Source organism: Coenobita brevimanus, chromosome 72, assembly GCF_032717465.1.
Source record: "Coenobita brevimanus isolate Jiangsu-jjx chromosome 72, ASM3271746v2, whole genome shotgun sequence".
Classification (NCBI taxonomy): domain Eukaryota; kingdom Metazoa; phylum Arthropoda; class Malacostraca; order Decapoda; family Coenobitidae; genus Coenobita; species Coenobita brevimanus.
In genome coordinates, this window is record NC_137025.1 from 31845979 (window position 1) to 31873848 (window position 27870).

Here is a 27870-nt window from a genome sequence, read left to right on the forward strand (position 1 = left end):
CACAGTTTTCTACAAGTCGAACTGCATCGAATGATCCAAACCAGTACAACAAACCTGAGCAAATAGGTAAAGATACCAAGACAAAAATGTATTTTTCTCTTATTATCATGTCTTTTTTTGTTGTGTATGTATTATTTCATAATCGTAAACAGGGTGGTTGTGTGTGTCTTGCAATAGAGGACAAAGATGATATTTTCTGTCTGGGTCGAAATAATAGGTGTAGTTGTGCCTGTTTAGGTATGGCCAGGAGTGAAAAAATCAAAATTCCACTCTTTACAGCAGCAGGCTCTGAACTGCTTGATGGGATGTATGGCAGTGTAGCGTAGGTCAGTCTGAAGACGATCAAAACGCTCGTTCACTTCCCCAAAATTTTCTTCGTTTTTTATAGGCCGCGCTCAAACGATGTCTGTGGCCATTCATCAGCTAAACGTCATTCGACGTGGCGGCCACAGGGGGGTTAAACCAAGTTTGTTTTTCCTATTAGTGAAAGGATATGAGAAAGGAATGTATGCTTCTACGCCCGAGAGATTAACCTGCGTAATGCACTAGGCACACTCAAATGGCCCTCAGCCATGGAAGCAATAATCCTTCCAGGAAAATCAAAGAAGTACTGCCTTAGGGCCTACCAATGAGTAGCTCCAAAGTGCCACAGCTGCCACTTCTTGGGAGGGTCCACAGGCCTTACTGTAGCATTCGGCCATGTTGATATGATAAGTTAGTGATCAGAGGAGCCCAGTGGAAAGAAAAGATCAACAGCATATGCAGAAGGAATAATTGTAGGGAAGAGGTCGGGTATGTTGGAATTTTCTCCTAGGTAGCCAAGGAAATGGGTAGGGTGGTGTACAATCTGCTCTAGGTCATTAAGGATAGAGGAGATGTAGGCTTGTTTACCAGGTGGATCGCTAAAAGGAGAGGAAAGCCAAAGGTGGTGGTGAACACTGAAATCACCTAGAATGCAGATTTCAGAGAAAAGATAATTTGATAGAAAGTGTTCCACCTTAGAAGTAAAATGGTCGAAGAATTATTCATAGTTAGTCTACTTAGGAGATGAGTAACCAGCCCGGATTCAATTATTCAGAGAATGACAGGGTAACCGAAGCAAGAGAGTAGAAAATTAAGAAGGTTCATGTTCAGGAACACAAGAGCAAGACATGTTGTTGCATACATATACACTACAACAACCACTGGCTTTGAAATGAGTATGGAGAAAATAAGAGGATACAGAGAAGGGTTTGCTCTCAGTTACCTCAGACAGCTTAGTCTCTGTGGGGATGAGAAGGTGAAGCTTGGAGGAGGGGTGGTGTTCAACAGAGAGAAAATTAGAGGAAAGGCCGCGAATGTTGCAGAAATGAAGAAGCGATTCCGACAGTGGTTCCAGGCAACTCACTTGGTCGTCACCAGGAGAAGGGCAGATAATGAGCACATTGATGCCCCCCCACCACCCTGGGGACTCAGAGGCTTGGTGATGGGATGCCATTTTTTTTTTGTAGTAAAATTTTTAATAGGATGTGTAGCATGAAATGTGCATGTAGTTTGGTGTTGACAGTAAGATGAACTTGTATTGGAGAGCATGCTGGCCTACTATCGGTGTTACTGAAACTCTGAAAAAGTTCAGCATAAGGGGATGGTCAAAAGGAAGTCCCAAGGGCTGATGAAATGGGAGTTCCAGCATTCCCTTTCATCAGTTTTCCATCCAATTTGGAAGTACCGCCCTGCACGAATGGTGCTACAGTCTACTCCCTGGCACACCCTCTCTGAAACACCGGTAGCAAGCCAGGCAGGTCCTTTAATATACTCCCCTAGCTCCCCTACTAGTGCAACCCAGAATATTTTCTGATGTAGTTTTCTGATGAAATAATGCACATCCTAGATCCCAGGAGAGAACGCACATTTTCTCATACAATAATACAGTTAAAATAACAATATACAATAATAACAGTGACAAGCACTAACTCCTAGGATAAGATAGAAAGAAAATAAAATAGACATGCCGAAATCTCCAAATGTTCCTAACATCTCCATATACAAACATTTCCTTAATCTTGCTAGTATAACAACATACATATTCTGTGATAGTCGTTCTTAAAAAAAAAAAAAAAAAAAAAAAAAAAAAAGGCATGTACCAGAGTGCCTAGGCTGTGTGGTGGTGGTGTTTCATGAATGATGTCAGCAGATTCATACTTCCTTGTGATGTCAGCTTGAGCATGATTCATTTCCCTTTGTCATGTGAGCAGGGGACCAAATACTACTACTACCACAATTACGGTCAGTTGTGCGGTGCGCGTTTGTAACTGCTAATGTTCATTGCCAGTAATGTTAACTGCCAATAGAAAAGAGAATAATGTTCTTTATTAACTTGACATAAGACCCATAATATTCGCAACATCTTCAAGTGCGTCTTGTACTGAATGTATCTTCAGTGAATTTAGCTCGTTATACTGTATATATATATATATATATATATATATATATATATATATATATATATATATATATATATTTGTATTATTAAACATATATTGAGAGGTTACTCGCAAGTAGTCAGACAGTTGGATACATCAGTATTCTTCTGACAACCGGTCTTTTGTTCAAAGAGTAGACCTCATTAATTTTTGGTAATATTATCTTAATTTCCTTGCCAAAGGAAGTCTTCGAGAGGCTTTATAAAATTGTTTAGGGCTACAGCGAAATACCTTCGTGAGCTAGATAAAGTTCCATATCGATAGCTCTATAAAATATAGAAGGGCATTGCCATTTTGAAAAGATTAATGGATGAACTAACATGTCGAATAAATGGATGGGTACAAGGAGGGAGAGAATATGTGGATATTATGTATGTTCTGAAAGAACAATATGGAGACTCTCTCTCTCTCTCTCTCTCTCTCTCTCTCTCTCTCTCTCTCTCTCTCCAGTAAACTGACAGAAGGCTATGGAGGGGTGACGGCAGGTGATGGAACCCATAATTGGCTGGGCTGTTGGCGGGTGGAGGAATGGTTGAAGGGTGGTTGCAGAGTTGAGGCATGGCTGGAGAATGGATGCAGAGTTGGAGGGTGGATAGATGGATGGAGGATGGAGGCATGGTAGAAAGGTGAAATGATGGTTGGAGGAAGGATGAATATATAACTAGGCAGAGGGCTGTCAGTTAAAGAATTAATTGTTATAGGGAGATGGGCTGTTATCATGATCGATAGATGGTAAGGGTATGGCAGGATAGTTTATGAAGGTGCAATGGATGAGTGGTGTATGATTGGTTGGGCTGGATGGACTGTTATTAAAAAGGAATGATTTGTTAGTAGGTAGAAGGTTGAATGATGGAAAAACAGATAAATAAGGATAGTTATGTAACTAATGGAAAGATGGATCACAGATGGATGGATCACATATGGATGGATGGACGTGCATGATGTATTGCCACATAAAATGAATATAAATTATATTTTATTGTCGAGGATGAGTGGTTAACTAGTAGGTAGATGATCAGATGGTGTTAGGATGGTTGGGAAGTGAATGGATGGTTGGATTTTTTTTAAAGAACGCTGGTGCATTACCTGGACGCAGATAACAATGGTCGTTCATCAAAGTACCACCTACAGTTAACTATGTGGGAGAGTGAATGCATAATTTTCTTTGCTTTACACTTAATCCTTCACCGATTTCATTCCTTCATTTCCATTGTCTTCTCAGTTTCCTGTTTTCCCATGTCTTCAACAACAAGTCAGTCTTCACAGTGTTTGATCATTGTCACAAACTTCTCCCTCCAACTCCCCTCGGACACTTTGTCCTAAATTCTCTCCCTCTCGCTCCATCTCTCCTAACTTTCTCAGTCCCTTCTCCCTTCTCTACCTTCTCTCCATTCCTCTGTTCTTCCTAAGTAAATTCTCCTCTTGACTCTCCCCCTTCTCCTTTTTTGTCTCCATCTTTACACTTTTTCACCTCTATATATTATTTTCTCAGCCTACTCTTCCCCCCCCCCCTCTTTTTTTTAACTGGCTCATTCCATGATGTGTTCCAGTCTCCTCTATCTTGTCTCTTTATTTTCACTCTGCTATCTCCTTGCTTTTCTCCTTCGTTTCCTTCCCTTCTCTCTTTTTTTCTCTCTCATTTTATTCTCGTAATTCTTCTTGTTAATTGTCTCCGTGTTTCTCCAGTCCTTGTTAACCCTTATCCTTACAGCATTATCTTTTGTTTGAGCCATACTATTTCCACATGCATATTCAATTATTTCCTTACCTTCTCCTCCTTTCCATGTGATCTAATCGTACCACCGTCCTTATTTATTTCTCTGTCTCAACGATATCGATATCGATATCTGTCTCCTCATTCTACCATTTCTTCGCCCCTTTTCACTCTCAGCATCCTGTGTGTGTGTGTGTGTGTGTGTGTGTGTGTGTGTGTGTGTGTGTGTGTGTGTGTGTGTGTGTGTGTGTGTGTGTGTGTGTGCTTTGTATATATTGTGCTTTGATTATTCACTTAGCTGACTCAAGCATATTATACGTAAATCGACAGATTATTGATAGATCGAAAGACAGACCGTTTCACGGACCGGCAGATAGTCAGTGAAGGGTAGATAGACAGATAAATAGACAAATATAGACAGACAAACAGATAATAAACTGGTAGACAGAGATGGAAAGATAGGTGCAAAGATGGAGAGAGACGTAGACTGTTAAAATGACAGATAAACTGATACAAGAACGCACTTATGCAAAATATTAACTGTCGTAATCTAAAAAAAGACACACACACACACACACACACACACACACACACGAGAGTATTATGGATGAGTTCAAAAGTGATACAGAGACAATTAGGCAAGTAAGCAGTCTGATAGATCAGAGCAGTGATATTGAGGAGAAGATAAAACAGGTGAATGAAGCTGTGCAAAGCTACAAAAATGATGTGGAAACCACATATGCTGAAATGGTGAAAGTAAAGAAAGACTTAGAAACAAGGGTGGAAGAAAAAAACATTAAAAAGGAAGTGAAAAGAATAATCCAAAACAATCCTAAGTTAGTCAGAGATTCAGTAGATATTAACAAATCTATAGTAATCACTGGTATAGAAGAAGAAGAAGTAAAAAACAAGATCTCAAGAGACAAAAAGGAGATGGCAAATGTAATGGGCATATTGAAAGAAGTATCAGAGGAAATCTGTAGTAAAGACATAGGGGAACATAAAAGGTTAGGGAAATACGAGAAAACCAAATCAAGACCCCTAAAGGTAACCTTCCAGAGTGTAAACACCGTGGAGGAGATACTAAAAAATGCAAAGAATATTATGGAAAAAGAGGAGTTCAAAAATGTATGGATAAAAAAATGCCTAACACAAGAGGAACTGGAATTACTGAAAGAGAAGAGGGAGGAAGCAAAAACAAAAAAATGAGGGAAGATCAGAGGAGGGGAAGAACACATTTTTTTTTTTTTTTACAAAGTAATAGGATTGCAGGTACGAAAGTGGTACATAAACAGGAGGGAATAAAAAGGAGGAAGGTAGTAGAACCATGACATGACAAGTATATAAACAAGATGATTAAGTTGATGTACTCAAATGTGGATGGAATGGTACCTAAATTACTAGAGATAAATGATTATGTCAGAGAAAATGAACCTCATATAATATGCTTAACTGAAACAAAATTAACACCAAGGATATCGAATGACATCCTAAAGTTAGAGGAATATAATATATGGAGAAGAGATAGGAACTTAAAAAAAAGAGGAGGAATTATAATATTAACTAAGAAAAATCTAAAAATCAAAGAAATAGAATTAGAGATACCCTCACAAGTAGAACTGATTGAAGTAGAGATAAATACATCTGAAGGGAAAGTAATTGTAGCCAATTTGTACATGCCACCCAGATCAAACACATGCGAAAGAGACGAATATGAGGACCTGGCGGAGAGTACAATTCAGAGTTTAAGAGCCTTACTACATAAAATGGAAGAGAAATAAAAAAAGAATTATACTAACTGGAGATTTTAATACAAACATAAATTGGAATACTCTAGACATAATAAGCCAAGAAAGCTGTTGGGACCAAAAGCTCCTGGATCTTGTGCAAGAGTTTTTCCTAACGCAACATGTAAAGGAAAGCACCAGAAAAAGAGGATTCGATGTACCGTCAATGCTAGATCTCATATTTACTAGGCAAGAAAACGATATTGACAATTTAATATATCACCCTCCATTCGGCAAAAGCGACCATGCAGTACTAAATTGCAACTTCAGGGTTGCATATGACATAGATAACAGCAATGAAAATTACAAAAAGAGCCTAAACTATAAAAAGGGAAAGTATCATGACATAAAGAAGTACTTCTTAGAAATAGCTTGGGAAAAGGAGCTTAGAGGACAAGATTTAAATGCTATATATGAAAAATTCTGTGAACTTTATGAAATAGGAGTCCAGAAGTACATCCCACAGCACAAAAAAACAGAAAAGAAAATAAAGAAATGGTTCAATACAGAATGTAAAAAATCAAAAGAAAAAAAAGATTTATTGTGGAATAGATCCAGAAGACACAATAGTGAAAGGGCATATAATAATTACAAACAGACAAGAAACGATTATACAAGAATAAGGAGGGAAGTCCAAAAACAGTTTGAGGAGGATATCATAAATAAAAGTAGTGATCAACCAAAGCTATTTTACAGCTACATCAGAAGCAAAACCAAAGTAAAAGATAAAATACAATCCATTACGGACGATGGAATCACCAAAACACAAGAGAAGGATATTTGTGAAGCACTAAACAAGAATTTCCAATCAGTTTTTACAGAGGAAAAAATTTTTGAGAGGGATTATGTGGAACATGCATGCCGACACATACTACCAGATATACAAACATCAGAAAAATAAATACAGGAGGAGCTAAGTAAATTAGGCAAAGGAAAAGCAAATGGTCCTGATAAAATTTCATGTTGGGTGCTATGTGAATGTGCAAAGGAATTAAGTAAACCATTATTTTTAATTTTCAAGAAATCCTTGAGTCAAGGTAAACTACCTGATATCTGGAAGAAAGCAAACATTGTTCCCTTATTCAAGAAAGGAAATAGACAAAATCCACTTAACTACCGACCAGTATCACTAACCAGTGTTGTAAGTAAGGTATTAGAAAAGCTTATAAGAAAAGCTTGGGTAAATCATCTAGAAGAATACAATATGATAACAGAAAGACAGTTTGGTTTCAGAAAAGGAAAATCATGTGTTACTAATCTCCTGAGCTACTATGACAGAGTAACAGACACATTACAGGAAAGAGAAGGATGAGTGGACAGTATCTATTTAGATTTCAAGAAAGCATTTGACACAGTACCACACCAAAGACTTGTATGGAAACTATACCATCAAGGAGGAAATCGAGGCAAACTGTATTGTTGGATGCAAGATTTTCTCATGAAAAGGAAAATGAGAACAGTACTAAGGGGTAATTGCTCATCATGGAAAGAAGTGACTATTGGAGTACCACAGGGCTCAGTGTTGGCACAAATCATGTTTCTAGTATATATTAATGATACAGACAGTAACACTGGAAATGAAACATATTTAAATATGTTTGCAGATGATGCAAAAATACAAAGGAGAATTACTAACACAGACTCTTGTAAAGAATTACAAGAAGAATTAAATAAACTTCATAAATGGAGTAATACATGGCAAATGGAATTCAATGTGGACAAGTGTCATGTAATCAAGTTTGGTAAAAGTGGAAAAAGACCTGACTGGGATTATATGTTAGGAAATAAAACCCTCCACACATCAGAAAGAGAGAAAGACCTAGGTGTGATTGTCAATAACAGACTATCTCCGGCTGACCACAGCAGTGAGAAGGTACGGAACATGTATACACTGCTTGCCAATATGAGAATAGCGTTTACATACATAAATGAAGACATGCTAAGAAAGATAATAACATAATTCATTAGACCAACCCTGGAGTATGCATCAGTAGTCTGGAGTCCTCATCTCAAAAAACACATAGACAAGATTGAAAAAGTTCAAAGGGCCGCTACAAGATGGGTACCAAGCTTAAGGGATCTAAGCTATGAAGAAAGACTAAATAAACTGAATCTACCAACACTACAGGAGAGAAGGAAAAGAGGTGACATGATTATGCAATATAAATGCATATCAGGGAAGGAGAAAATGGACATAAATGGTTACTTAAAGGATTGGGAAGCATCAGCAAGAGAACACTGCAAAAAATTGCATAAAAAGAGAGGTGATAAACACGTAAGGAAATTTAGTTTCCCAAATAGAGCAATTGATCAGTGGAATGCATTGCCGAATGAAACAGTGTGTGCCAAAACAATTCACAAATTTAAGGACATGTACGATAAATATGGTTTAAGGCACGGGACAGTACGAGCTTGACTCATTCCTGTAAAGATACAATTAGGTAAGAACAATTAGGTAAGAACACGTTGCTCATCCTCAATGGCATATAATCCTCTCTCTCTCTCTCTCTCTCTCTCTCTCTCTCCATGGATGAACGGTAGTTATGTAGTAAGTAGGTAACATAACGATGCAGTTCGGTTGTTAGTAGGTTCAGGGTGACCAGCAGTCGACTTATGTGGCGTTTGACTCTCGCTTTAGTTTTTTCTCATTTTCCTAATTTTGATATAAACCTTACTCGTCTTTCTTTGTTATTTCTTTATTTTTCTAAGTTGCTATCATCGCCACCTTTATTTTCCTTGACAGTGTTTTCGTATTAAATGTAGCTTTCATCCCAAGTCCCTTTCCTCTCTTCTCTCTGTTCCTATCCTTTTTAAGCTCTTGCTCCAGGACATTGACGTCATACTCAATTTAACTTTCATTACATGCAATATTTCTTCATTTTCCTTCGCTGTGCTTTTATTAAGGCTTTCTTTGTATATCACATATTTAATCATCATGATATTAGAAATAGATCGTTAAATATCTTTTCAAAATTTGGCCAGACCATCTACAAAGTACCTTGTGGTTTCTCCCTCCCTCTCTCTCTCTCTCTCTCTCTCTGAGAAAAAAAAAATGGTGTCCATGTTACATCGGAAGTGTTCAACTCCACCACAAAGCATTTTTTCTCAATGTGGGCCTATCCTTTCCAAGTATACAATTCACGGTATTGTGATATAGGCCTTCAATTCAATGATGTGTTTTTCATTTCATTCCTGTTGTTGATATTCACTGCCGTTGTCACCAAATCCCACCATATTTTTTTTTTTTTTTTTTTTTTTTAAGGCGCAGTGGGGAAAGTAACATTTTTGTTCAAGAATGCATTGAGAGCTGGAAAGATTCTGAAGCACTGCTTGTAGGTAGTAGAGTCGAGTCGACTCATATCTAGCCTAAGAATTCTATATTAGGATTGAAAAAATATAAATTGATGACCAGGATGACTTGAATTTATCATGTCTGAGAAAATGAGAGCCGTATTAGACATATTTGTACTAGTAAAAGGTTGGATGAGGAGGAAATGGAAAATGTGAGTACGTTTAAGTACTTGGGTAGTGTGATGAGTAAGGATGGAAGTTTAGAGGGTTAAGTGCTTTAAAGGGTACGACAAGGAACAAAGATTGCTGGTTCCTTGAAAGAATGATAAGAAACAGGGAAGTGAGCGTGGAAGTGAAAAAGTTACTACATGACAGTATTGACAAACTCTAACGTATGTAAGTGAAGCTTGGACCTTGTTGGAGGGACAGAAGTCAAGAGTGAGAACTGTGGAAATAAGTTATTTGAGAGGAGCATGTGGAGACACGTGGAAAGACAGATTGACAAATGAAGATGTGAAGGATCGTTGTGATGTGGATGTGGATGTGATAGGAAGCGTTAGGAGAAACACATTGAGATGGTTTGGCCATGTGGAGAGGGTGGAGAGTGAGAGACTAACGAGGACGGTGTATGTGAGTGAAGTGTAGGGGGGGGAGGGAGGGGAAGACGAAGGATTAGATGGAGGGATGGAGTGGAGAGATATATGAGAGAGAGGAGTGTGAGCTGGGAGCAGGGCAGTGAAATGGCGGGGGACAGGGCGACATGGCGGCGATTTGTTTATGACCACCCCTTACGGGATTAAGGCGTCTGGCAATAAATAGATAAAAATGGTTGAGATGAATGAAAGGGCTTGGATGCTTGAAGCGAGGCACTTTCCGAGCAGCACCGATTCCCATTTTACGACTTTCTCAGCAAATGACTGCTTTATATCTAGACGACTGTATCGAGCACAAGAGAGAGTTTTTTTTAACTGTTAGACATGTTCTTAACTAACCCATTCATTATTAGAGGTTCTTCCTAGTTTTATAAAATTTTTGCAGATGGTAAGAATATAAGAAAGTCACTGGAATAAAGTTAAGACACAGAATGCTGCTCTTTCTCCTTCCCATCCTTTCTCTTTATACCATTGATAGACTCCTACCATTTGCTCCTCCAACCCTTCTTGCCAATGTCATATAACGACATAATGTTTCTCCCTCTCTGTCTGCCTGTCTGTCTGTCTGTCTCTGAGACTGTGTGAAACAAGAAGGATGAGGAGGAGAAGGACAGAGCAACACCCACGCCAACCAACTCGTCTAGGTGCTGAGTATATTTGTTATTGCACACTGATCTTGATCTTCGCCACATTACTCCCTAATCCAGATTACTTAATTCTTGCATAAACTTCATCCTTTCACCAAGTTTGGTTAAAATATGATAAAAAATGTTTGAATAAATTTTCCTCAATTGATCATGGCAGTTCACCTTTCCTTATAACATTGTCCAGTGCCTATTCTCAAAATCGAATCACTTTATTCTTGTTTTAGCGGAACACTTTACAATGTTTAGTCTATACTGGAAAAAATAATAAGTTGATCATGCCATTTGACCTTGACTTATTTTACCAAAAACATAAATACGGTTGATCCTCGGCTCATCCACCATGTTCGATCCGGGTCAGATATAAATAGGTTAAGTTATATTGTTCACACACACACATTCAGCTTGAATTTTGGTCTTACCCTATCCCTTTGATTTTTGACTGAGAGTTCTTAAACAGAATCCATTCGTTCTTGTTTGTATTGCAACTCTTCCACTACAGGAAGTATAGTCTGTACAAGATTAGAAAAACAGTGTTGAAACTGACCTTGCCATGTCACCTTGACTTTTGTCACATTGTTAAAAAAACAAAAAGGGTATACTCCTTCTCTTAACCTATATCCCCACCAAATTTCTTTTAAATCGGATAAAAGCTCTGAGTTTATTTTTATTTCTCTCTCTCTCTCTCTCTCTCTCTCTCTCTCTCTCTCTCTCTCTCTCTCTCTCTCTCTCTCTCTCACACACACACACACACACACACACACACACACACACACACACACAGTATATCACAACCCTAACTCAACCATACACACTCATACACACTTTTACAGACACCCTAATACAGACACCGACTCACAAGTAGACACGTCATACCCGATACGTCTTAGCAGGTGGAAACAGCGTAGTTTTTAAGCTGTGTTGTTGCACATTCCCTTCAAAGTATTTTCTGTGTGGGTCGACTCACGTTTCAGTGCTTCTGATTCTGGTCGAATCCGCCCGAATGTCTAAGAACTGTATGTCTTTGGTTCGTATTATTGCACACGTGAGAACAACAGTATGTGTATGTATTTGTACAAAATCATACTTGAACGAGCAACACCTGAACGAAAACTACCGCTGCTCAACCATGCGCCATAGCCAATCGACCGACAACATGTAGTGTTCGGACACCTGGCACAGACGTTGCCTTCAACAATACGACCAGTGAACAGTGTTGCAAATAACTGACATGGTCTCTTGCTGCGTTCGCTCAGGCATGTGATGAGTTCCTGCTAAACGCATTATATCAGCAACATATTGTAATACACATGCATGAAATGATTCAGAACATGTAAACAGGTAATCATGATACCAGTCATCATCATCATCATCAGCCGTTTCAGTATCCACTGCAGGACCGGCCTATCCCGACCGAAGTCGGGACGATACAGCCAATGTATCTCTACCAAGTGGATTAGGCTGTCTGGTAGAGATTGTATGTAGGGTGAGAAGTGGTTGTAAGTGTAATTGTAGTGTTGGAGTGGCTTTGGATGTGTGTGTAGTCTGTGACCCAAGTGTAATCGGCCCGCGCAAGCCGACTGGGTGCAAGCATACTTTACAGTAAGCGACACTGGTTCAACCACAGCACCCCTTGTGTCCGCCAATGCAGCACGTGGCTGGGTGAACACTCCCAAAGTTTATTACCCTGGCGGGGCGCGAACCCTGGTCCACCCGTGTACGAAACGCACACACTACCACTGTGACAGAGGCTCCATGACGGTCTATTATATCACAATGCAACTATTGCGTCATGTGTTTGGTGGTTAGCACTGTCCTGGCAACTCTGTTGCGCTATATTTCTTATTAGACGTCTATCTCCGTATTAAGCATTTCTAGTGAAAATGTATGGAATAATATTATATTATTTTTCACTATACAAATGATCCTCAATGTCTGTCGGCGCCGTTCATTTACACCCTGAGTGTATATATATATATATATATATATATATATATATATATATATATATATATATATATCAGTGTCCACTGCAGGACCGGCCTATCCCGACCGAAGTCGGGACGATACAGCCAATTATCTCTACCAAGTGGATTAGGCTGTCTGATAGAGATTGTATGTAAGGTGAGTAGTGCTTTTAAGGGTAATTGTAGTGTTGGAGTGGCTTTGGATGTGTGTGTAGTCTGTGAACCAAGTGTAATCGGCCCACGCAAGCCGACTGGGTGCAAGCATACTTTTATAGTAAGCGACACTGGTTCAACCACAGCACCCCTTGTGTCCGCCAATGCAGTACTTGGCTGGGTGAATACTCCCAAAGTTTATAACCCTGGCGGGGCGCGAACCCTGGCTCACCTGTGTACGAAACGCACACTCTACCACTGTACCACAGGGTCTCTCTCTCTCTCTCTCTCTCTCTCTCTCTCTGTATATATATATATATATATATATATATATATATATAGATAGATAGATAGATAGATAGATATCTCTCTAGCTATCTGTCGATGTATATATATATATATATATATATATATATATATATATATATATATATATATATATATATATATACAGGTATATATAGATATCATCATCATCATCATCATCCATTTGAGTATCCACTGCAGGACCGGCCTATCCCGACCGAAGTCGGGATGATACAGCCAATGTATCTCTACCAAGTGGCTTAGGCTGTCTGGTAGAAATTGTATGTAGGGTGGGAAGTGCTTATAAGTGTATGTGTTGTGTTGGAGTGGCTTTGGATGCGTGTATAGTCTATGAACCAAGTGTAATCAGCCCGCGCAAGCCGACTGGGTGCAAGCATACTTTACAGTAAGCGACACTGGTTCAACCACAGCACCCATTGTGTCTGGCAATGCAGTACGTGGCCGGGTGAACACTCCCAAAGTTTATTACCCTGGCGGGGCGTGAACCCTGGCCCACCCGAGTACGAAACGCACACTCTACCACTGTACCACAGAGGCTCCATATATATATATATATATATATATATATATATACACCAGTCGAACAGGGCAGTTTATATATATATATATATATATATATATATATATATATATATATATATATATATATATATATATATATATATATATATATATATATATATATATATATATATATATATATATATATATATATATATATATATATATATATATATATATATATATATATATATATATATATACACCAGTTGAACAGGGCAGTACTCCGGAGGTGGATGGCAAGCTGGTGATAGGGAGAGCTGGAGCTCCCGTTTCACCAACCCTCGGGACTTGATCATGACCATCTCCCTTTGCTGAACAGTTTCAGTGCATTCATTTACGTAGAGAGTAGGCCAGCATGCTCTCTTAATACTACTACCTTCAACTGTCTACACCATACTACATGCGCATAACATATCTTACCATCTGTTCACTGTGTTTAGCAATGGCCGCTGCAATGTTACTATCAAATGAGGTGGTACCTTGGATTGCCACCACCGGCAGGGTAGGGCTGGTGGCACAGGGTCCTCCTGTCGCCATCAAGTAACTGTGCCAGCAGTGACTCTTTGCAATTTCCGGTAATGCTCGTCAGCAGAGAAGTGAAAGTGCTGCCTCATGCTTCACCAACATCCGCGGCCTTAGCACAAGTTTAAACTCAGTTCACTTTTTCCTTCAGTCCATATCCCCTTTGGCCCTTTCCCTCACAGAACCACAATTCTCACCCTCTACTGATATATCCCCATTTTGTTTTCCCAGTTACCATCTCCTTACAAACTTCCGTAACAAGGGCGGCACCTGTTGTTATATCAAATCCCAATATGCAGTTGACACTATTAAAAACTTCACTTCATCCAGTTTTGATTACTCATTGTATAAACTAAATTGTTAAAATATTACCAAACATATTTGTGTAGTCTATCGCTCCTCCAGTGCTTATTCGGAACCCAGTGTATTTGATTCCATATCCACACAGTTGAGTAACCTTAACCTTGCCTGCAGCACTGAAATTACCATTTTGGGTGATTTAAACATACATAATGATGAATGGTTATTGCATTCTGCCAGGACTGACGACTCTGGTCTAGAGTGTGAGCTGTTTGCAGAATCGTTTAATCTCACCCAGCTTTTAAAGCAACCAACCAGAATACCCCCTAATCCTGACCATAATGCCCATCTCTTGGATTTATTCTTGACAAATAATCCAGATCAATACAGGATAGAGGCATTGTCACCACTTGGATCCTCCGACCACAATCTCATCAAAGACCCATTACTTAACCCCCTCACACCTCACCGTTTGAACCTGTCAGGGTGCCCCGATGGCACTTTGATAGGGCAAACTGGGATGGATTTAGAAATTATCTTGCTGACATTCCATGGCACACTTTCTTCTCTAGTGATCCCAAATCAACCCAGTCCCACATTTGTGACTTAATACTGGCTGGTATGGATTTATTCTTACCAATTCAACAGTCAGCTAAAAGATCGAATTCTCCAAAATGGTTTGATGGCAACTGTGCCAGAGCAACAGCCCAAAAGTCATTAGCATATAACTCTTACTTAAAATAAAAAACATCTGAATCACTCTCTCAATTTAAAATTGCTAGAAATCATGCAAATGCTGTAATAAATCAAGCTAAATTAAACTTTCTTCAAAAGCAAGCATCAAAAGTACTTAACAACTCTAATGACAATAGAACATTCTCATCAACTCTCTCAATTTTTTCAATAATAACTTTAACAAGTCATCCTCCATTCCCCCACAAAAATCTTCAGATGGCAACATTACAAATGACCCACGTGGGAAAGCAGATTTTTTTGCCAGTACATTTGCCAGAAATTCCACCATAGAGGATGCCAGCCAGAATGTCCCAGTACTAGAACTTGACTTTCCCGAAATTGCTCCACTTAAAATACAGACAAGATACGTAAAATACATCCTAGACAATTTACCTACCAACAAAGCTCCAGGCCCAGATGGAATTCCGCCAATTGTTTTGAAAAAGTGTTCCCCTGAACTTGCCTCTGTTCTAGCTAAATTATTCAGACTATACATACGTACTTCTGCATTCCCAAATTCATGGAAAGAAGCCAATATCCACCCAATTTCGAAGAAAGGAAGTTCATCTGACCCCTCTGATTACAGACCAATAGCTGTCACATCTTCTCTTGGTAAGGTATTTGAAACTATATTTAATAAGCACATTGTTAAACATCTTGAATCCAAAATTTAATTAATGATAGACAGTAAGGTTTTCGCCACGAAAGATCAACCATTGACATACTCAGTCTTCTAACTCATACCATCCATCAATCAATTGACCTACATGGAGAAACTCATGCAGTAGCCCTTGATATTTCTAAAGCTTTCGACAGAGCATGGCACCGTTCCCTGCTGTCCAAACTCCCTTGCCATGGACTAATGTCTTTTATTCCTTTGATTTCCTCTTATCTTAGTGACAGGAAAATAAGAGTAAAAGTAGGTGACGTATATTCCAATTTCCACTCAATTAACACCAGTGTGCCGCAGGGATCAGTTCTGGCGCCAATCCTATTCCTGGTATATATTAGTGATCTTTTATCTGTCACCCACAATCCCATCCACTCATATGCAGATGACTCAACACTACATAGTTCATTCACACTTAGACACCCATTTACAAAGCCTAATATCTCTACCTCTCAACTCAGGTCAGCCATCTCCATTAATTAAGACCCATCTACGGTCAGTGAATGGGGACAAAACAACCTTGTCTCATTCAGTGCTAGTAAAACTAAATATATACAATTTACTAATCGACAGATATTGCCAGATTCGTACATTACCTTCAGTGCTGCTAATATTCCCATCTCCAAAAGTATTGAAATTCTCGGCGTCTCACTTAACAATGCCCTCAGCTGGACTTCTCATGTTAGATCACTTGCTAAAACTGCCTCAAAGAATTATTGTGCAGAGTCCGTAACTTCTTCATTGATGGGCAGTTAGGTATAATTTATGAGTCATGTGCGCTCTTAGCTTGAATATTGCTCACCCTTGTGGAATGGATGTGGAGAGGTTGCATTAAAACAACTAGACAAAATAAACAAAGCTGTTAGAATTAACAACCCTGCCATTACAAATAAACTACCTCCCCTACAAGCAAGAAGGAATGTTGCCTCCCTTGCATTATTTTATAGATATTTTTATGGCAAATGCTCAGACGAAATTGCGTCCATGGTGCCACCTCTCCATGCCTTCCCTCGTGCTACACGGGCATCTGCTAGTGCTCATGACTGGAATGTCACTCAGCCATATTGCAGAACTTCTGCCTATCAGAATTCTTTCATTCCCCGAACTGCATCTCTCTGGAACTCGCTTCCCCAGAGTTCTTTCCCTCCAAATTTCAACCCACAGCTGTTTAGGTCTAACTGTTACAGATATTTTATGAACAGAGGACACCCGTAATCTGGTGTATGGATTATTTTTTGTTATTCATTTGTTTTTCCTTCCTCTGTGTTGTTATTGAAATATATATATATATATATATATATATATATATATATATATATATATATATATATATATATAAAGAGAGAGAGAGAGAGAGAGAGAGAGAGAGGAGGGGGGCAGTAATTAAGAAGAAAAGAGTATAATGAAGTATATGTGCATGTAGTAATATGATGAAGAGGAATGAAAAAATAAAGAGAAGGAAACAAAAGAAATGCAACTACTGAATCATCGTTTGCGAAAATGTTTCATTTGATATTATTATACTTTATACGATAAACACATTTTTTTTTGTTCATTCTTGGCATGTTACTGGGCACGTATAAATCAAACTCGCCCCTTACAGTAGCCGCATTTCCAGCCGAATAGAACACGTGCCTTTATCGGGAGGGTTATTTTAATTTCTGATAGTCCCGGCCTGTCTTTGTGCATACTGAGGCTAGAAAATCACCTTTAAGGCCTAAGTCGAAACCGTGAGAATGATGTCTCGAGGCACTGTACAACGCCTAAGTATTTATTAAGTTTCAAACGTGTAGGGCTAGAAATTAAGGTCATGGCAACGAACATCAGTAAAAACACCAGTATCAGCAGAAAATACTAAATATAAACACGAAGTACTCTCCGTTTAAGACAAAGAAACGAACTTCAAATGTTGGGTGCAAAAGTAAATAGCGTTTGACATACAAGGACGGAATGGGAGTGTGGATGAGGATTATGACTAGGAAGACAGGAAAAGGGGGAAGACCGGAGTATGTAAAAACAACTGTACCAATATTCTTGCGTATCACCTAAAAATTAAAGCTCAACCAAGTCTTTCTTTGTAGTTGAATCACAGCCCCTTTAACCGCTTAACGTTTTTCAGAAAATAGATGAAGAAACATGAAATACAATACAGCTGTGAGGTACTTCATGTCAGTGCTGCATTTGACATACACAGTCGTTAGCAGTTGTTTAAATTGCCCACAAACCTAGTATCATATTACGGTAAAGTTCGATTACACCTGATATCCAGTACATGCAATCAGTTTATTGAAGCTGAGACAAAGACACTGCAATTAAGCGACTAAATGATTTCGATACATACATTTAAAGAACAGAGTTATTTTAACCCGTTTGCTCGAATTCCAGACATTTTTATAAATGCTTTTCATTTGCCAGATCAAGGTGAAAGAACCTCCTGTGTTGTTGTATGCGGCTGCTCTCACATTAATAGATGCGATAATAAGCACATTTTCTGACCTGCTGCAATTGCCACAGACACACACACGAATATGTAAGTGAATGCAGGCCTGATTCTTATTCTCGCAGTTTGTTATCACCACATTTCACATAATAAAATCAATCTCTTCATAATTAGTAGCACATAACTGCAGATAAGGTTTATGTATTTCACTTGATACTTTTTATGCAAGGAAGAAGGAACCAAAAGCCAGGAGCCCGCAGATGGTTCCTTCCAAATTAATAAACAAAAACAATACAACAGAGAGCCAAATTCAAGATACGTTCATTTCGAGATGCCTGGGCAGACTGCGTCTGAAAGTCTGGAGATCACAGGAAGTAGGAATTACAGACACAAGGAGGCAGTTCCAGAGCTGACCTGTAGCATAAATGAAGGACTGCGAGTAACGGTTAACTCTTTCATTTGAGAGTTGGACAGAAAAGGGATGGGAGTTTGTTGCTAGACGGGTGCTTCGTGCACGTCATAGAGGTGGAGGGATGCAAGCAGACAGTTCAGGGGAGCAATGATCATTGAAGAAGCGATAGAAAAGAGATAAAGATGAAACAGTGCGATGAAGAGACAGAAGTTGAAGGAAGCCAGTAAGAGGAGGAGAGTTAATGAGACAAAAAGCCTTTGTGTCCATCTTGTTGAAAAGAGCTGTATGTGAGGAGCATTCCCACAAATGAGAGTTGTACTCTACACAGGGGCAAATAAAACCCATGTATAAAGTCAACAACTGTGTAGGGGTAAAGTAGGTATGGAGTCGGCTTAGCACACATAATCTCTTGGAAGCAGATTATACAAGAAATTTAATGTGATCATTCCAAGATAAATCCCGACAGAATGACACCCCAAGTATGTTTATCGATGATGCAGGATTAAACTGAATATTATTAAACATTAGTGGGTACTCCAGTGGAAGATTTTGTCGAATTGATAGGTTAAGAACTGAGTCTTTGATGCATTAAATACAACAAAATTACTTTTACCCATGTCAGAGATACAAGCAAAGTCAAACATTAGGTGTGGCATAGCCTCATTCCTTGTTTGTTGACTTAATTTCTGAGATGGACGTTGCGGGAACCGAATGGAGAGGTGAAGGGTGGAATAATCAGCATATGAGTAGATAGGGTTAGATGTAAAGCTTTGAAGGCCATTGATGAATAGAAGGAAGAGAGTTGGTGATAGAAGAGAGACCTGAGGAACATCGCTGTTGATAGATCTAGAAGAAGAACGGTGGCCGTCTACAAGAGCAGCTGTAGAACGACCAGAAGGAAGTTAGAGATGTAGGCACAGATAGAAGGATGGAAACAGTAAGAGGGCAGTTTGGAAAGTAAAGATTTATGCCAGACTCGATCGAAAGCCTTTGAGATGTCAAGTGCTTTGGCTTCTGCCAAAGTCCGAAAGGAGGATGACCAGAAGTCTGAAAGGTAGGTGAGAAGATCACCAGTGGAGCGTCTCTGACGGAACCCATACTGACAATCAGAAAGAAGGTTGTGATAGGAAAGATGTTTTAACAGTTTTCTGCTAAGAATGGACTCGAAAAGTTTTGAGACAGGATGTTAAAGCAATTGAGGGATAGTTAGAGGGTTGGGCATAGTCACCCTTATTTGGGACACTCTGAATGAGAGCAAACTCCAGCAAGAAGGAAAGGTACAAGTTGATAGACAAAGGCAAAAGGGTTTACCTAGGCAGGGTGTAAGCACAGAAGTGATGTTCTTGAGGACAACAGGAGGGACTCCATCAGGCCCATATGCCTTGTTTGTATGGAGGCCAGTGGTGGCAGAAGAAACATCAGTTGAATAAATTCTAATATCAGCCATTAGAAAGTCAAATGGGGGAAGTGATGAAGGAACAGGACTGAAATCGCCTAAGGTGGAATTGGAGGAGAAATTCTGAGACAAGAGATCTGTTTCATGAACAGAAGAAATAGAGTAGAAAAGAGGAGGTAAGGATAATGAGGCGAGTTGTTAGTTGTTAGAAAGGTTTTTGGCAAGGTGCAAGAAGGAACAGGAAGCATTCGAGTTGGAGAGTTGAGAGCATTTAGTACGGATGATTTTATTTTTAGTAGAGCGAAGAACAGACCTTGCACGATTCCGGGCAGAAACATAAAAAAGATGTGATTCATGGGTGGGTTGGCTCCGACAACTTTTAAAAGCCCTCTCTTTGTTATGGGCAGGATTAGAACAAGCGTAATTAAACCAATTTTTTTGTCTTCATTAGTCAGAGGATTTGTGAAAGGAATGTATGCTTCCCTGCCCGAGAGAATTACCTTCGTAATGGGCAAGGCACACTGAGATGCCTCCCGGCCATGGAAGCAATAATCATTCTTGGGATTATCAGAGAAGTATTGCCTGAGGACCTACAGAACGTGCTTGCGTGTGTGTGTGTGTGTGTGTGTGTGTGTGTGTGTGTGTGTGTGTGTGTGTGTGTGTGTGTGTGTGTGTGTGTGTGTGTGACATACATCAGAAAGGCTTGATCTCCCTTTTTACATAACCGACAATTTAGAGATAAATATGTAATTTACTTCCAAGGAATTGTGCTAAGTAAAGGATGGAAAAGGAGAGAGAGAGAGAGAGAGAGAGAGAGAGAGAGACAGACAGACAGACAGACAGACAGAGACAAACAGACAGAGAGAGAGGGAATAACGAGTTAGATGACGAAGGACGGAGGAAGGAATATGAGAGAGTAAAGATTCATGGACTAAGACAAAGAAAAATGGGAATGGATGAAATGAGAACAGTAAGGTAATATGAATGAGGGGAGGAGGGGAGGGAATGGCTGAGGTGAAGCCACGGGTGAAGGAAGATGGGGCAAGGCGGAGGGAGGAGAGAGACAGAATAATGAAAAGAGTGAGGACGCGAGAAAAACTGAGGGTGGGAGAAAACGAGAGATAAGGTGACAGGAGAGATGGAGGAAAAAAAAAAATCTAGGTAAAAAGAGGTGCGGAAAAGGCTAAAGTATTTGCATTTTAGGAAATATGCTCCTTTGTTTACTTGTTGGGCGAAAAAAAGCCGGTCGATATAATGAATTATGAAAACAAGTTCTTTGGGAGGAAGCGCTATTATTTGATTGCTTGTTCTGCTTTGTTTTCTTTATTTGAGTGTTTTCAAATGTCTCTGGGCACTGGTGAGCGACACCTTCCCGTGACAGCACCGATATTGCCCGTTTGCTACGCTGACCCGGTAATACAAACAACCCTTGAATCCTTCCGATGGTAGACTGAAGAAGGCAATTTCAGTCTGTTTTCTGCCGGGCTCACGTTTAGGGAAATAACGGATGCTATAACATGATTTTTTTTTTTTTTAAGAGGTATTGACTGTCAAATTTTCCACCTAGGTTTTTTTCTTTTCGATTTTTTTTTTTTTTTTAAAGCGAGTAATCTGACAACTTCAGGTCGACTTTATTCAGCTTTGGAATGAAGGTATCTCGTAGTCATGGGTTAGTGAACGTTATATGCAATGCCTACTTTTCGATAATTCATTCTTTCTTATTAGGCAAATTATATATATATATATATATATATATATATATATATATATATATATATATATATATATATATATATATATAAAAACACCGTTTTGGAAGCATTATAAAAAAGTAATTGTGAGGGAAACTTAAGTTTCAAAACTGTTTGTTTTATTTTGTCTGTATTTATTTCTTATTTTTCTCTGTATAACCGTGTTTGCTTTATGCACTGAAGGTTGCTCCTCTGATTAAATGCTTGTTTGTATGTATAAGTTGTATATTGTGTGTTTCTTTGTTTATGAACCTTTCTGACCATCTGTACCTGCGATGTCTGATTTTCCATGTATATGTCCTTTACCGTTAATCCTTCTGTCTATTTTCTGTCTTCCCCAGCGACCTGTTCTTATTAGCTATATCTCTGTTCACATGCACCTATATCTTAACACTGTCTTGAAAGTCACACTATTAGACAACGCATTATTTCGTTCTTATGTTTTGTCATTGTTCATTAGCGTCGTATGTAATAATGTAATATAACACTGAAGTTGATTTCTTACAATACTGAGTGATAACATGGGAAGTGAGGAGGGATATAATCATATACTCAAGGCCAGTTGACCCCTTCCCCTCTCCCTACTTCCTAGGAAAAAAGTGGGTCAATTAATGAATCGAGAAGGAATACTGCTGACAGAAGGGGATATCGGCGTGGGGTAGATTACACTGCAAGGAAATGGAGGAAAAAAATACTGAATGAGAGAAGTAGAAAAGAGAGGAAAAAAGCAGTAAAAATGGAACTATCAGGGAAGATGCGAAAGAAAGGGAGAGAAGCAATGAGGGCACGTTGACTTTCATAAGGTATTGGTAAGTTAGTAAGGGCAGGTGAGTAAGAAGACTAGAAGTGGAAACGAAAGGTAGAGGGAAGATGGTAGAGAAAGAGAATGGAAGAGAAGATAGCATGATTACTTTCCATTATTTGAATATTTCTCCACTTATTCACTATTACCTACTGCCGTTGACGATCATTGCTTTCCCCTCCATCCTCATTCTTATTCAGGGCATCTTATTAACTTCTGACGCTTGATAACCGTACTATGTCATTATATCAGCGTGATCATGAAGTTTCGTGCTGATAATTAATTCATTTTCCATTGTTCACTGAAATGCCTAGAAGGGAAGTTATTTTATAAAATCATTCATTTTACAGCTTCATATTCTTTCACAGTATGGGAGAAATTGCGAGTGTATGCTTTGGGCTTCCATCAGTAAATTTAATCTCGTCCAGTCACAGATTTTCAGTTCATTTAGTGAACTCTGGGTTAACATTCCTACAAGATTTTTGTGTGTAATGCTCGGATGTCAAGTACATGTTCTTGCTGTGAGGGTAAAATGAACAGCTTTAGATAGTGAAAATAAAACACCTGCTCGCTATCTTACAGTAATTGCGATGTAACTGCACTGTTCTTCCATTCCTCCATTACCACCACATTTCTCTTCCCACCTAGAACTAGATTCCTGGTAAAAGATAAGCCGATACAGACAGTATCTCTTTCACACAAGTGTAACATTAATACTAAAAAATTTATAGTCCATCACTGAACTACACAGGTTTCGATGAACAAACCAAATATCTGACGATTTATACATTAATTTATGATGGGAAAATATTACACGCAGTCAATATGGAACGAATACTAGGAGAAAATATCTGACACACTGTGTTGAAAAAATTACTAAGGGATTTATTTATTTATTTATTTTTTTTTCATTTATCACCAAGCGGAGTAAAAATAAACCTTTTTTTTCTTTTTTTTAGATAAAGGAAATTCTTGATATTACTATGAAAGAACTCATAGGTTTTCCGACGTTCTCAATGAAGGGAAAATAATATCATTTATCATAAGTGATATCATTACACATGTAATCGTAATAAAAATTATCTTGCAAGATATAAATCACATCCCAGAAAGAAAATCAAAGTACAGCCAACCAAAATCAGATTATTCTTTAACCAATTCATGTCAACTGGTAATTGACTGTCTGTGTTTTGTATTGATTTCCAACAAGAACACTGATACTTAACTTAGCTACATTTTACACACACACACACACACACACACACATATATATATATATATATAGATATATATATATATATATATATATATATATATATATATATATATTCAAGGAATTTGCTAAAATAGGGTGGTCCTTAACTGATGCTAACCTTTATCGACATACAGTACCTTTTGTGTCAGCTCAGTCCGTTAGTCTAGAATGAGGTTCATTACTGATATGCAGATTGCAGAGGAATACGCTACTGTCAGTGTGTAAAAGGATCTGGCTAATGCTATTCCACCAATACATTTTCACATTTCATATATTATGGTTAATCAAATAAGCTTTATTTGGCTGAGCAGTGATCTATGCATGAAAACCAAATTACTGAAATTATCACCGTTAACAATAATTATAAATGTGGTAGGTGGGGGACGCTCACCATCCACTCACTCGATGTAGTGCTGCTCTCGGGTGTCTGCCCTTTTCTCTCCATCCTTCTTTCCTTCCATTCTCTTCTGTCTTTCTTTCCTTCATTCTTTCCTTGTCCTTCTGCCAACGGGTGACTTTACACTCCCTCTTCTGTCTTTCTTTCCTTCATTCTTTCCACTTCCTTCAGTCTGTGGGTGACTCTACACTGAGTGACAAGCCAAATGGTTTCCTGTGCACCAGGAAACCATTTACTACTGTGGGTGGTAACCATATAACCAAATTTTGGCGCGTGGTGGTTTAGTGGGTAATTATTGCGCTCCAATCGGACTGAGCCGGTGAAGGTTTATATCCAAGGGGTGGTTGTGGTTGATTGCTCATGTATTGCCACTCAGATGAGTGAGGCTGGTCACTCTCATCTTAAATGTCGGGACCAACTGCCTAGCCGCGGGCTCCTACGCTCCTCATGGGGCAATGTAGGATTGGATGATGGATGGATGGATGGATTGTGGTAAGCTTTCAAGATATTTATGGAGCGGATACGGAGTGAGCAATTTATCTAAATGGTATAGGCTACGTCAGTTATAAGAAGGTAGGGATCACACAACTTGCCCTCTCAGAAACATGCTGTAATCCAAAGTCGAGAAGCAGATCTATTATAAGATGAAACGAGATTAAAATTATAGCATCGACAAAGTGGATATACTGTGCAGAACAGTGCGTTTTTACTTAGGTGGGACAAAAATACTTCGACAGTTTAGTATTGGATCATATTTCGCAGTAAGGAACCACAAGACGTAGATGAATGGACAAGATGAGTGGTGAAGACATTTAAACACTTCAAAGATGGTATTGTGATACGTAGATTCAAATACAAAGCGTTGCTAAAAGCTCGAACAAAAGCATCTTCGTAATAAGGGGAACCGGCAGTATATGTGTGGAAGAGGAGAGGGGAAAGATGTTGGAAGAAGTCTTTATTCCTACCAAACATTTTCCTCAAAACCGTGCTACTCCCAGGCAAAACGATTTCCTCACAAATACTGCATCGAAAACGCTGACCAACACTAGACTCGCTTTGCTACTAATGCGCAACATAAATATGTGATAACTAAATGCTGATGACTTCAGCTCCAAATCACCTCAAATAGAAAACTTTCTTCACAAATACAACAAATACATTGTACTCACCAAAAGAAACAGAGTCCACTCGCTCTCACAAAACTCCACACATCGGACATTACCGACACATGTGCAAAAACAGAAATGATGGCCATAGAGGAAGCCTCATCATTAACATTCACACATCCATTCTCTACAAAGACATAACATAGGCAACATAATCATATTTCCAGAATGGCACCACATAAGAAATAGAGACACTCACTCAAATCTGGCCACAGACAAATCAGCATTTTTAACATATATAATTTACACTCTACCTGAGATCTCCCATGGCATGCCAGCGCAATAAAGCCCTCAGCTCCTACCCCAAATGCAAACATTTTGCTGGAAGCTTTTCTGCTAAAAATACTTCCTGGCACGAATACAAGGAAAATAACCGCTTAGGTAAGAAATAACAGTATGGCATGATGTAATAAATTATATAGCATTTCTTAATACCAAAATACATTTTCATATTAAAGATACTTAAAAAATACATATTTGATAGAAAATACCCAGGGCAACAGCCATACCTTGCCGTAGATGAACCACAACCATTGTGGCCGCACGGGAAAATTCCTTCCATGTGAAGTGCTCCATTACCTCCTGTAATATTCTAAACCCTCGGGACGTTGCTGTTTGGCAGTGCACGCAGACGTTGAATCTCTCCTGCATGGAAATTTTGCCACGCGGACTTACTGTGAGTGGTCCCATTAAACTTCATGAATTTCTAAACCTCATGGAAAGTCCGTGTGGAAAAATTCCGATCGTGTGAAGCGGCCCTTTAGAGCCTAACAATACCTTAGACCACTCGAGTTTCAAGGGCTTCCTACTCCTTTTTGGGTGAATTTTTATCAGATAAAATTTACTGAATGGATGTATCACATGCAGAAAGAATTTCAGCTCTACTTCACATAGGAGTTAAGTTATTAGCTTCTTTTTAGTGTGACGCTTGTGTCGGGCCGGGCCAGGTCAGGTAGGGCAGCTTATTTCCAAACTTAACTGAGAGTAAACATAGCTCGCTCGCTTTACTTGCTTGCTTGTAGTTATTATTGTTGTTATTATTATTATTATTATTATTATTATTATTATTATTATTGTCACCAAAGTGCATCTCCACAGCCCTATCATATCTCGAAATGTTATATTATTTTCCGTGTCATCAAGCCGGCCTTCTTCCTAACCTTCCCCTGTAAGTTACCAAGTCAGACAGAACATTTTCCTTCCTTTCTTTCCAACGTTTCTAAGGTCTCAATATCTGTCACAGCCACTGACGACTCTTAGATAGGGAATTCTCCCTCTGTGTTACACCTTGCTTTCATCTTTGTTATTGTGGTTTCTATTTATTTACCTGTATTATATTGCTGTACCCTCCCAGGACGAATGCAAGGAATGTCTCTGTCACAGAGTCACTGACTTACTTTTTTTTTAAGTACTTTATTGGACATTAGCTCTTAGCAGCCCTTCTCTTTCTGTTATTTACTCACTTTACTTCAAGGCAGGTCCTGGAGAGAGACTCCTTCCTTCAAGTAGTGGCACCAGCATATCTGCGCAACTCTGTTGCCTGGTTATGCGAACGTCCCTCAGCTCCTTCCTTATCCCCCGAAAGAAGGTGTGTTTGAGTGCTGCTGATGAGAATCTTTACTCTTCAATCCACCCCGTTCACGATCAGATGAACCTTACTTTTCAACTACCATTGCTTCTAGATTGAATTAAGTTGAACGAGCCAAACTGTACAGTATACAGAGTACAAGAATGTGCATTGATGTTTCTGTGTGTTATTAATTAAGTATTTCAGTTCGCGTATTTTTCCTATCGCTTTATGCGTTCATTAACAGTTTGAATTTTTATACAGTTCCGCGTAGGCTCCCACATGTCTATAATAATCCCGCACACTTCTGTTCTACGTTACACGCAAGGCACCAATTCGCTCTTGCTCTGTATTTCCTTCCACCCTATTCAAATTACCAGACAAGATTCAAACATTAATGCAGTAACGAGTAAAGAGTTAGTGAATCAAGGATTTTTTTGTTTTTTTGTTTTTTGTTAAGAGTTATGCGAGAAGAACAATTGATAGGTAGGTCATTAGTCTAACCTGACAGAATGTGTGTGTGTGTGTGTGTGTGTGTGTGTGTGTGTGTGTGTGTGTGTGTGTGTGTGTGTGTGTGTGTGTGTGTGTGTGACATACATCAGACAGGCAGGTTCTCACTTTTGAAATAAGCCACCATTTACTGTTAAATAAGAAATTTACTTCCAAGGAAATGTACTAAGTATAAGGTGGTGAAAAAGGAGAGAGAGAGAGAGAGAGAGAGAGAGAGAGAGAGAGAGAGAGAGAGAGAGAGAGAGAGAGAGAGAGATGTAACGAGTTTGATGAAGGACGGAGGAAGGAATATGAGAGTGTAAGGATTCAGGGACCGACAATGAATAATGGATAGAGATGAAATGAGAAAAATAAGGTAATATGAATGAGGAAGGGAGGGAGAATG